At 43.1% G+C, this 11,773-nt stretch overlaps 1 protein-coding gene across 3 annotated transcripts in view; it reads left to right on the forward strand.

The window, feature by feature from the left end:
* SENP6 (SUMO specific peptidase 6) overlaps positions 1–11,773 on the forward strand; it is a 586,019-nt gene that overhangs the window by 384,400 nt on the left and 189,846 nt on the right. The gene's annotated exons all lie outside the window — the stretch shown is intronic.

Consider the following 11,773-nt stretch of genomic DNA (forward strand, 5'->3'; position numbering starts at 1 on the left):
TCTGTTGCAATGTTTTGACAAAAGAAACCATTAGATATGTCTAATGTCGTTTTATATTTTTTCCTAACTATGTTATTCATTAGGGCTGCACTATGCGAGTTTTGTACTGCAAATGTTTTGCAACATGCATTAAGGTGTCTGTAGTCCAAAACTAGACGATATGAATTGTCTGGCTTGGAGACAGGAAACAAAGGATTGTTCATTTGAGAGGTGCATGTTTCAATCACCCCCTGGTATTCAAGTTGATCTAAGATCTCTCTGACTTGTTTTTTAGCTTCTTGCTTAATGGGATACTGCCGTTGGGCAGTTGGTTCACTTTTTAACTGGATTTTGTGGGGAGGTGAGTCCTCATCCCATCCTACATGATTTTTATATAATGCCGGTGTCTGGGCTACTGCCCATTTCCTTGCATAAGTATATTTTTTGTGAATCGAAATGTGATTCGAGAAGGCAGGCATAATAATTTCTTCGCCACAAGGGCACTCCCTGACTAACTCTGGGGGCCAATCTTTTTCAGCTAACAGAATATCATAGCCTTTTGAGAGTTTATCCCAAAATAGACCCTTTATTTTCCTAGTCTTATCACCCTCTATACGCAATGTTATTTCGTATATCTTATGGGGCTCGCTAAGTCTGGTGTCGGCAGTTTCAACCTGAATGTATTCATTCGTGTCCACTGTCTCCAGATGACTCATCAAGATCTTGCGGGCTATACTGATTTCTGCTGCACTGTCTAACATTGTCTGTGCCCACTCCCCGTTTTTCAACTGTGTCCTCAGTATTTTCGGCATGGTTGATTACTCTAATACTGGCTACCTTCTTTTTTGGAAATTGAGATTTTTTACTCTGAGCAGGTTCCTTGTCTTTGGACTTGGTGTGCTCTCCTGGGTCTGACCGTCCTCTTCTTTCCGATTTCTGCGAAAAAGATCGAGAGGGACGTGTATCAATACTTTGATATCTATCAGGTTTTTTCAAATTATCCCTATTTCTAAGGTTCTATCTTTTCTCAGAGGGCTCCCTCTGGGGAGACTGGTGTTCTCGAGTCGGAGTTCTTTCCCTCCGTCGAGGAGACCTTCCTCTGGACTGGAAAACTTTTTCCTTGGGAGTGGATTGTTTATTTCCATCCCAGCTCTTTTTAGGAGTGTTTAAATTATTTTTTATAAATAATTTTTCTGGATTTTCGAGCAGTTGGGGCTTTACTGGTTTCCCACCCAAGCTGTCTCTACCTAATTCTTCATAGCACTTTCTATGATTTTGGCAAGCTCAATTGGCTGATCTGTTATATCTGTTTCCTTCAACTTTTGGCGGATCGCCACAGATGCTGCTTCTCCCTTTATGTTGGCTAATAATATAGCCGAGACCTGCTTGAAGTCTTTCAGTAATTTCATACCAAGAGTTAAAGCAGGTTCAGGACCGTATTCATTTTGAATCTGTCGTAGTACATCTGGTATTACCGCCATAGACGGAACACCATGTGTTTTTGTGTAAATGGAAGCAAAGACTGTACCCCAAGTGTTGCAGTCCTCCACGTGTGGTGCGATTCCCATAGGAAGGCAAATGGTCAAGATTCTGTGTTTCTCGACAGGGGTAGTATCCGGAAATACTGCCTCTATTTGAACGATTTTCTGTGCTAACCAGAAAGGAATTTGTTCCCGTTTTACGGGTGTTTTACCAAGACATGATTGTATGTTCTGTGGTGTAATTTTATTAGTGTTCCCCTGATGAGGGGTCAGCTGTGGTACATTAACAGCTGGTTGGACTGTTGCAGTCCGCATTACACATTGGACTAATTGCCTATGTATTTTTATAAGTGTTTTTAGCTGTACTAACAGCTCTTCTTTTGACATTTTTGCAATGTCCGGGTGTGGTGTGTAGCTGGCTAGAACCGGCCACGTTGCTCCTGGTCTACCTAGTGGACCGAGCCTGGTAATATGATCATTGTTTTAGGGCGCCATGAAACCAGAGCAGGTGCTCTTGGAATTTTAGTGGGATTTCAGTCTCCTCAAAAGGAGCGTACTCATCCGGTGGTTTCTTTATTTTGTAATAGTGAAACTGTTTTGTTCTTGCGTTTGCCGCTGGAAAGTTCATCCATGAATAGAATACCTCTGTCTGCCGATATTCGTGTGCCTCTATCACGAAAATTACTGTACCACCTTGTGGTGTCAGTTCGTTTTCTATAAGTTTTAAAGTTATAGATTTTCTTAAATGTACCGGGATGTCGATAGCATCCGGGTCAGTCTGTAGGAGACTCGAGTCTTCCTCTATTAGTAGGGTCGCTAGTCTAGCTGCTTCCCTTTCCTCTTCACTCTCTGACATTTTATAAATGCAAGGTTTGCAGAGTAGGTCTCCAAGGAGACAAAGATTAGGTGCATAATATTTTGGAACACTGTATCCTTCAACGTTGAATAAACCAGAGCTTTACATAGGAATCTTTTCCTACTGAGCTCGGGCGGATTTTAACCTTTCACCCACTCCAGACGTCTATTGGAGTATTTACGGGAGAAAGGGGTCTGTGTGAAATATGCACGACTGAGTTACTCTAACGTCTTGCGTTAGTTTATCGCCTTACCAAACGTTTGGGCACCATGTAGTGTAGTTCCTATTTTCCCAATAGGCCCTGCACATTGGAATAACATAAACAGTAGTATCGACGTAGAAGTGCGGATCTTACAGGCCTCCACTGACTATGTTAAACTTAATTGGGGTTGTTACCAACTAGCTCAGAGGTCACTGGAAACTTTCTTGACTGAAATAGGAAGTGATCAGCTTCCCTGGCACAGCCAAGAAGGGATTCAGTTTTCCAACAACCGTGCAACATGACAACTTTGCTCCTCAGATCAAGAGTCAATCTCTAGGGTCGTGTGAAACAATAGACCGTTATTTTACTCAGTCAGTGGTTGTGCAGTTTACTTTCACAATATGTAGAGAATAGAGAGACGGGCGTTTTCAATAAAGGGTAACATTTATTGAACAGTCTTTCTTCTCATACAAGAGAAATGAATTGCCACAATTGCAAGACTTGTTATTATAAAAAGTACGTACAGTAGGATAAGTATTGCGAAATAATACTGTAAAAGCATTGATATGGTTTCTTAGCCATACAATGGTTTAAAATGAATAAAACATATATACATTCATATATACATTAGGCTAAAATACTCAACTGGTGCTTCTAACTATGCCTACCCCAGTGTACCTGACCTAAGCCTAATACTTGGGAGGGGAGTAAGTAAGTAGCTTTAGTTTAAGTTGGTTTTGCCAAGGTTTGCTTCAAGAATTCTCTCTAAGGTTTTAGTCAACACCATACCTCTGGAATAGAATGGAGGTCTGGTATCTCCTTCAGGGGGTCGATATCCCAGTCACCCGCATGGGTAGACTAGAAACGCCGGAGCTGGATTTCTCTGTAGGAGAAAGACAGCGTCTCTTCTCAGCGCGTCGAGGAGGAGGGGCAGCGTCCACGGGCAGCTTGCATCTGCTGGGCTCTTGCAGGGGGACGGCTGTTCAGCTCCTAAGTTCACCACACCATCGTTCGCTAGTTAGCAGCGATAGCAGTAGCGATAGCAGCTATGGTATCATCAGCATGACAGCTTCTTCAGCAGCAGCGAAGACAGCAGCGATGGCATTGAGGCAGCTAGCAGCATCAGCGATGGCATTAGCATAAACAGCAGCGTTTGCTTAGGACAACGTTGGTAATATTTATACCTGAAAGGTGCCTTGTTTGACGTAAGTTTTTGGACATAAGACGTCAATAAAGATGTCACTAGGAAGTGATCGTCTATCAGTGCTCATTAGAGTTCTATTACTAATCAAAACACAGCAGGCAGGGATTTCCAGGTTGCTGAGTTTTTATCTTGTTGAAGAACTCGGAGTGTTAATCTAGGAATCTCAGATAGTAACTTCTGCTATGTCATTGCACTAATTGGTTGCAAAGGAAGTGGCAGAGAAAGCTATTCTGAAATGTGGCTCTGTTCGTGTGAGGCCAGAGACGAGTTTCTGAATATTGCACTTGAACGGTTATGCCAATATAGGGAATAAATGGATTTATAGCCGAATAGGGGCATAAGGTCACAGTATCGATCAGGGTCCTAGATTAGAACGCAACAGTATTTGGTCCATGGGACCGAAGAAGCTTGTTTTTAATATCTTCTCTTAACCCTCTAAAAAAGAGCATCATCTGGGTTCTTTCTAGCGAAGTAGTCTCTGCAGTTAATTCACGGAAATTAGATGTATAGATAATTGTATACCAATTTCCTTGGGAGATATTGCAGAGGACTCTTTCAGCAGAAAATTCTATCAGGTCTCTCAAACATCCTTATTAAAAGTACCCCAAAAATCTTCATATTTATCTAGATTAGTATCCTAAAGGAGTTACTGAAGCTAGAGTCGCACCCATTAAGGAGTCCGCAAAATACCACACCTTGGGTCGATCATTAGAAACTGGTCATGACAAAAAGCGAATTGAACTGTTAGACCGTTTATAAATTCCTATAATTTGTTTAGATCCCCAGAAAACTTAGAAGCAGTAGCAATGACGGAAGGCAAATCTTGAGTTCTGATATTTATGGTGTGCTTCATTAATGCATTCTCAGTTTGCAGTTGAGTGAGCTCTTTAGCTTACCATAGCCACATTATGCCCATAGTAGTCTTGTTAAGAAGAACCCAATGGTATTGTGAACGGGCAGTGACTGGATGAAGGAAGCTCTTGATGATGGTCTCTGGCTTGGCCGAGGTATGGGTGACTCCTTCCGTTAGCCATGGTCCCTTCACTTAATAGAATGACTTGTGAATAGTTGGTGAGTGCTGGAAACAAAAATCGCAGTTCTTGGAGGAAAAAGCCTGATGGCACAAAGTGGAACCTCCAACATGAGGCGTCCAAGGAATGTGGAGAGAGGAATTAAATCGGGAAAAGCAACAGGGAGAAAGCTAGAAGAGTTCCTAAGAGCATGAAACTGTTGACAAACTCAGATTGTATTGCAAAGCAGTTTGTGTCATGACATTGCCCCTTTTATATGATCCAGACAGGAACAGAATGTTGCTCCATTCCATGTTGACATGGTCTACTCCATAGGAAACCTTGAGTTAATCCATCTTGGATTGGGGCAGGAAGTGACCTTTTCTAGCCTCAGGGCGTGATACCTATGAAAGGATTCCAGAAACTTCCTGCTCCCTTTTGCTAAAAGGAGCTGCTAAATTTGCAGCTTTTTTTAAAGACTGAGTCATCACAGCTGTCCGACCAAAGGTGAGTAGCGCACGTGGCCACCTGCCATTACACCTGGAGCCTGACACCTCTCTGCCTCATTAGGAAGAGCAGGATTGCAGGTCAGTGGGGTTGTTTCACTGCTAGTTATGGTGCAATAGAAGAGGACTCACCCCCCAAATTTGGCCTCTTAGCATCTTTTCAGATGGATGTGACATGCAGATGTTAATGTTATTCATTTTTCATTAGAATTGCAGAGTCTCAAATCATGGGTTCTTGATTTGCCAGACAATCTACTCAAGAAAGATCCAATACAAATGTTTCAGAGCGGGGCACCTGCCTCAGAACCCTGCCAGTCAAGATCAAAGCACCCAAGGATATATCAGACTTGTACAGCCAATTTCCATATGACTATTAATATGCCTTTGGCCAAGTCCAATTTTTTGCAACTTTTGATTGAGTCCGGGTCCTGGTTACATTCCAAAGTAGACAATGCGTCCTACCTCCAGTGCTAGTGCAAACAGCATCTCACAAAATACTTGGTTTGTGGTGATTCACTTAAAGTTCACTACAAGGAAGGGATGGTCCTCAAAATAAATTGGTACCCAAGCTAATACAATAACTTGCTTTTAGAGTACTTTTTTAATTAAAAAATCTGTATAATTCAAGCACAGGCTGAAGATAGGCCTCAGGGTCCTACTGTGAGCAGGATTCCAATTTCCCATGGGGACTGGTTAGCTAGATGCCAAAGGCATAAGAGCGGAGGGGAAAGGCCAATTGATTCCCAATGGTGTAAGATTACTTTAGCTCCTATCAGGTTAAGATATTCAAGCATGTGCAGCCCTATTTTTTCATGTGGATATGCTGGTTATAATCTTCTTAGGCCTGAAGAGTGAGGTCCCCGTTAATAGCATTCGTGTAAGGTATTATGTTTTGCAGCATGAATCTTTCTGGATTCACTATGCTGTGCGTTATTCTACCATCTAGTGGTTGGGTCTGAAATTGTAGTCTTTTTTTTTTCGTGGCCCAGATGGGCGACGACATCCCACTATTTGGTGTCCTTCGTGACGTCAACGCACTTCCGGCGGAAGCTCCCACCTTTGGTCACCATCTTCAGATTCTTTTTTCCGCCGTTGGATCTGGATCGTTGCCGAGCAGTTCCAGAGTTTTGTAAGAGGAATTCAAGCAAAAGCGAAGATAATCGACGAAGAATTGAGTTTTCAACTACACCGGACTACAGGTCAGGTACCCGGAGCGACGAGGGAGAAGTTTAACAACCAAAACCTCGACGTAAGATGCAGAATGCGCTCACAGGGGGCGGCACGGGGATGGACAAAACACCATTCAAGTTTTGCACCAATTGCCACCACAAATGCGCCCAGAAGGACCAGCATCCGGTCTGCAACCTCTGCCTGCTGCTCAACCACAGAAACGAAGACTGCAACGCCTGCTCGGCGTTTACACCCAAGATCCTCAGAGTAAGGGAGAGGCAGAGAAGGACGAACCACAACATGCTGAGGCCACCTCCATCGCTACGAGACTTGGGCCCCTCCAGTGGAGAAGAGGACAAGATCGCCGAAGGACCGGAGGACTGCACGGTTGTCGAGGTCCATAAGAAGATGTCGAAGGAGGTAAGGGAGTCGTCTACCCCTAAACATCCAAGCGACACTCAGAAGAGTGAAGAAGAAGCCCCGAGCGACACTCGTAGAAGTGAAGCCAATTCCTCCAAGTGAGCTCTGCAGCCGAAATATTTCACGATAGCAACAGCCTCCAGGGATAGTCAGACGAGCGTATCCTTCGAAAAGGACTCCCAATCGTCGAAAACCCTCGAACACATGTCAAAGGTTGCTCTCGAGAAGGACACCTCGGCGCCGAGGAAAGAAGGATCGACTTCCTCGAAGGGGAGCGCTCTAACCCTGGATGCCAAACATGCCGCCGAGATGAAGAGTAAGAAGAGGAGGCTTGAGGCCGAAATGGCGAGAATCCTACAGCAGAAGAAGGACTTCGACGAGAAGATGAGTCAATACACCATCCCGTCGAAACCCACGGTTGAGTTCGAAAGGGACGACGAAGACGCGGAGCCGCCAAAAATGCCTGAACCAGTCGAGGAACTGGGAGAAGAGGACTACTATTTCAAGGGGGAAGGCGGCGAAGATGTGCAATCCTACCGGGACTGTACGTCCTCTGAGGCACATGATGTGGAATTGCAAGATCTCAACGTAGAATCGCCGGAAGCGGGCGTAGACACTTACCCTTCGAGTACACCACCGTTTTCTGAAAACATACAGAAAGGAATACATTACTTTAGTTCCCATCCCAAAGCTCTTAGAGACAGCCTTCCCTACGGCCAATTTTTATGCATTCGACATAATTGCAAATTCAACTAAGATTTCTTCCGTGAGGCTGAAGTGCTTTCTAAAAAACTTCAAGACAAAGGATATCCAAGAGGTTGGTAAAGCGCTAACGTATGCCAGCATGGCACTCTCGCAGGGAAATACTCCTGCAACCCAAAAATAGGACAACTATGCCTATGATCACGTGCGTACTTACATTCTGCCCTAGCAGTAACAAACTGATTAAAAGTATCAAAAAACATTAGATTGTTTTATCCACCTCAAACATTTCATTGGAATCCCACTTATTCTCGTTTAAAAGGGGTCACCGTATTAAAGCTCACTTGGTGAGAACACGTAAGCCCAAACACACTAACAACACAATCCATTCTCCTTTAGGACTTGTTCCAGTCCTGGGTCACCACAAATGTGGCAACTGTTTGGCCTGCCAATAAATCAAAGGGGAACCCCTGCAGGCAAATGAAGGTAGAGAATAGGGAAAATTCAGAAACCACACCGAAAAAGTTTCTCTACCTATATGATTGAGTATGTACAACATATCATCTATTCAAATAATGACACTTTGACTGGACCAAATAGCAGGAAATGTAAAGAGTCATAAAGAATCTATGAATTATTGGATTTTATTTGTCATTTTTTGTTTGGACAAAAGAAGAAACAAACCTAGGAAACAGTCCCATTAGAACGTATTACTAACAATTAATAAGTAGAAAAATCCTAAAAAATACCAAAGGCAATTTTTGAAAAAACAGACAATAGAAATAAGAACCCAAAAGGGAGGTCCCAATAACAAACCATCATTCGCAACACACACTCATACCAGATTCATACAACTCCACTAATACATACATCACACTTAAACGTAAAAGAAAATGAATAAGCACTGTGGCCATACACAGGATCTAATCAATTTTCAGGAAATCAGTGTACAAATGTGCTATTTTATACATAATTATACATATTTCCATGTATCTTCAAAGAAGTAACATTCCTTCAATGTCAAAAGAATAAGGGGGGAAAAAAAGAGGGGGGCCTCTTAAAAACGCCGACGCGCGTTTCGGTGTACAATCCCTCAATTTGGGTACCACCTTCTTCAGGGCGTGACAAGGCCCTATCTAACGGACTAAGGTGGCAAGGGGACCTGCCAAGGACAAAGTAAAAACATATAAAGTGATTCATTTATGAAAGAATGTTATTTAAATCATTCAAAAATAAACATTAGCATGCTACACAGGATAGGTCGTCAGTCGAAAGTGTCAATACAACGTAGTTATCATATCATCTGTTTAGCCTGCACCTTAGTAACAAATACCAACATATTTTAATCTGGCAACATTAGCAAAACCTTGTTTTTTTTCTCAAACTGTAATTCATGCAATATGGCATATATAGGTCCAACACCACAGAAAATAGAGACAAGAAGTTCACAACATAGGAGCAGGATCTAATGCAAAGTCACCACAGCGCCATTGGTATAACACGTCCTGAGACCGCAACCAAGAGGTGGTAACAACCAAATTCTACTTAAAAGACTGGAATGGAAATTGATCTTTAATTGCCAGTCCACTATAAATGGGCTCAACACATGAGAAGAAGGGAATGTGATTCTATGAGAGTCCTTGGCTCCCTGTCTGTAATCCTGTGATATGTCATGAACCTTTCAAATTAAACTATTACAATTAACAACTTGTAATAGTCTACAGGGTTCTCCTAATGTTCATGATCTATATTTAACATTTTTATGGTTTAATTCATGTTGGGTTTATTTGCAATTGTAATCTTCATTTTTGTGCAAGTTATTCATGAATCCATATCTTGAATATATGATAGACGTCTTACCTATATGAACTAAATGAACCAGTGGTCTGCCTCTATTTTGGCTATACTAACTTTGATTAATTGACTTTTCTCTAACTTATGAGGGGCCTCGCCTTCTCCCCTTTAACACTTAGGCTCCTATTAGTGACTCAGTCAATCTCGTGTTTTGAGCCACTGTCATAGGCAATTTAATTATTTCAATTGCCTTTCAGGTAAAATCATAATCGCGGGACCTCTAAAAAAAATTCCTATTGATTCTGCTTGGGACACATGGATTTGCAAAGTTTTTTGTTTTGCACATGCGCACTGAACTTTTGATCCGCGCTCTAGCTTTCACACTGATTTGGTCACCATGCTCATGCGCACCAGGATAACTTAACCCACTCTACTGCATTTGGCTTTTCAGTGTGCATTTGACGACAGACACCGGAGCGCCTGCTTAATTTGATGCATGATTCAATTCTGTTCTGGTTGCATTGTTGGCTCAACAAACATCTAGTGCTAACACATAGCTTGCTAAAAGAAATACTTAGCCTAGACAATATGTCCAAAATCCCCTAGTTGAGTTATCAAGATACTTTTGGTAAGGAAGGGCGACCGGACCTTTTTCTAAACCCAGCAGGTATAACTACTAAAGATCCTATACTCATTAAACAGTCTTTTATTACCCGTCAAAAGCTGGACAGAGAGGGCAGGGAAGTATTGAAGCCTAGCGTTCGCCTCCACCTTTTGTTAAAAACCTCGACAGCGGAGGAGCAATATTTACTCTGGCCCATACCAGCATATGATCGTTTTCTTTTAACCAGGTTCAGGTTTAACATATTTCATCTTTTATTGGCAGTCCCTAGGGGTTGTCATATGGGAACGGTGTTAGCAACCTGTGGCTGCGACTCCTTGTCTCCACAGGACTTGCTTCACTTTGTTTTTTTGTAAATATTATGAATTCCCAAGGATTTTTTACCTCAAACCTATTTTAAAAAGGATGAACTTTGTACAAATTCGGCCTGGACTATTTTATCTTCAACTGTTGAATCCCGAAATTATACCTCATGTGGCAGGTTTTTTAAAATGTACTCTGAAGTATAGAAAATGTCTGGATTTACCATTGTCATGAATTGTGGGTGCCCTGCATGTCGCATCTTGTTTTTTAATCATTTTAACTGGTAACCTGGAATGTTATTTTTATTGTAATATGAACTTTTATGACTTGCGCCTAGTGTACTAGCCTTGTATCACGCATAATTGGGTCCTCAAAATCACGCAGGACCCTTGGTGTTCTCTATAAACACTCTTGAGAGCGATTGTGCCAAGTGAACAACTATATTTTTTAATTATTTGCTACCCAAGGTTCTTGAAAAATGAAGGGTTTCCTCATTTAAAATATATGCTGCATCGTTAGCAGCAATCCCCCCGGAGTCACAAAGGCCCAGTTTCAGTCTTACCACTCTGGCAGTGTTCAGCGGTGCAGCGAGTGCCCTCTTCTCTGGTGCTCAAGTCTGCCTCCTATACGGCGAAGTCAGGTTGCTTGCGATTGATGCAACAGTATCCAGTGGTACAGGCTCTTCCTGTCAAGCAGCGTTGCCGATCGGTCTCCAATGATTGGAGCTGCTTTTCGCTTGAGGGACACAAAAGGGAAGTTGATCTTCCCCCTAGTAGGGGGAGACGGTTGGGTGCTGGTGTGATCCTCCAGCTCCTAATCGGAGCTTCAAAGAGAGTGCGAAGTCTTTGGTGGCATCTCAGCGAATCTCTGGTACTTCGTCAGGTGCAGATCATGGTGTGCGGGATTGACCTGCTGGCTATGGCTGTTCTCCTTTGGTGCAGGCAGATGGCTTGAACTCTAGGCCTAAGTGGTACCGGCAGCCAGTTCCGGCATATGGGGTCGCCGATGTCTGCAAAGACAGGTCTTTCGCTATTGGCTCAAACTGAGTTCACTAGTGACCACCATTAGCATACGGGGTCACTACTGCATGGTGGTGGGGCTTGGTGCTTCTTGCGCAGTGCTTCCGATGTGGCTCAGGACAACCCATCCCTTTCCTGGCACACAAGTGTTACCTACACAATACTGAACACAAGCGATGACCAGATCAATGCACAGTCTCGCACCTTGCTCAGAAATTTGTTGTGCAGAGCTTTCCAATGGACCTCGCTCCCTCAAAAGATCTCCTCTCCCTCACAGGGCACATTTGTCTTGGCAAGCAAGCAGGCGATTGTGCTCCAGGGTTCTGAGCAGGTGATGTTGGTGTCCTTGGTGATTTCCCCCAACCCAGCAGGGAGACTAGCAGGCCTTTGCTCCCAGTCCCGGTCCCAGGCAAAAGTCTTGCAGAGCTTCCCCTTCTCACACAGACAGTATGGTTGCCTGACAGGTGACACATTTTGAGGTCTCAACCTTTCCTTCTTATGGTCC

This window comes from Lissotriton vulgaris, chromosome 6 (assembly GCF_964263255.1).
Source record: "Lissotriton vulgaris chromosome 6, aLisVul1.2, whole genome shotgun sequence".
In the NCBI taxonomy this organism is placed as follows: Eukaryota; Metazoa; Chordata; class Amphibia; order Caudata; family Salamandridae; genus Lissotriton; species Lissotriton vulgaris.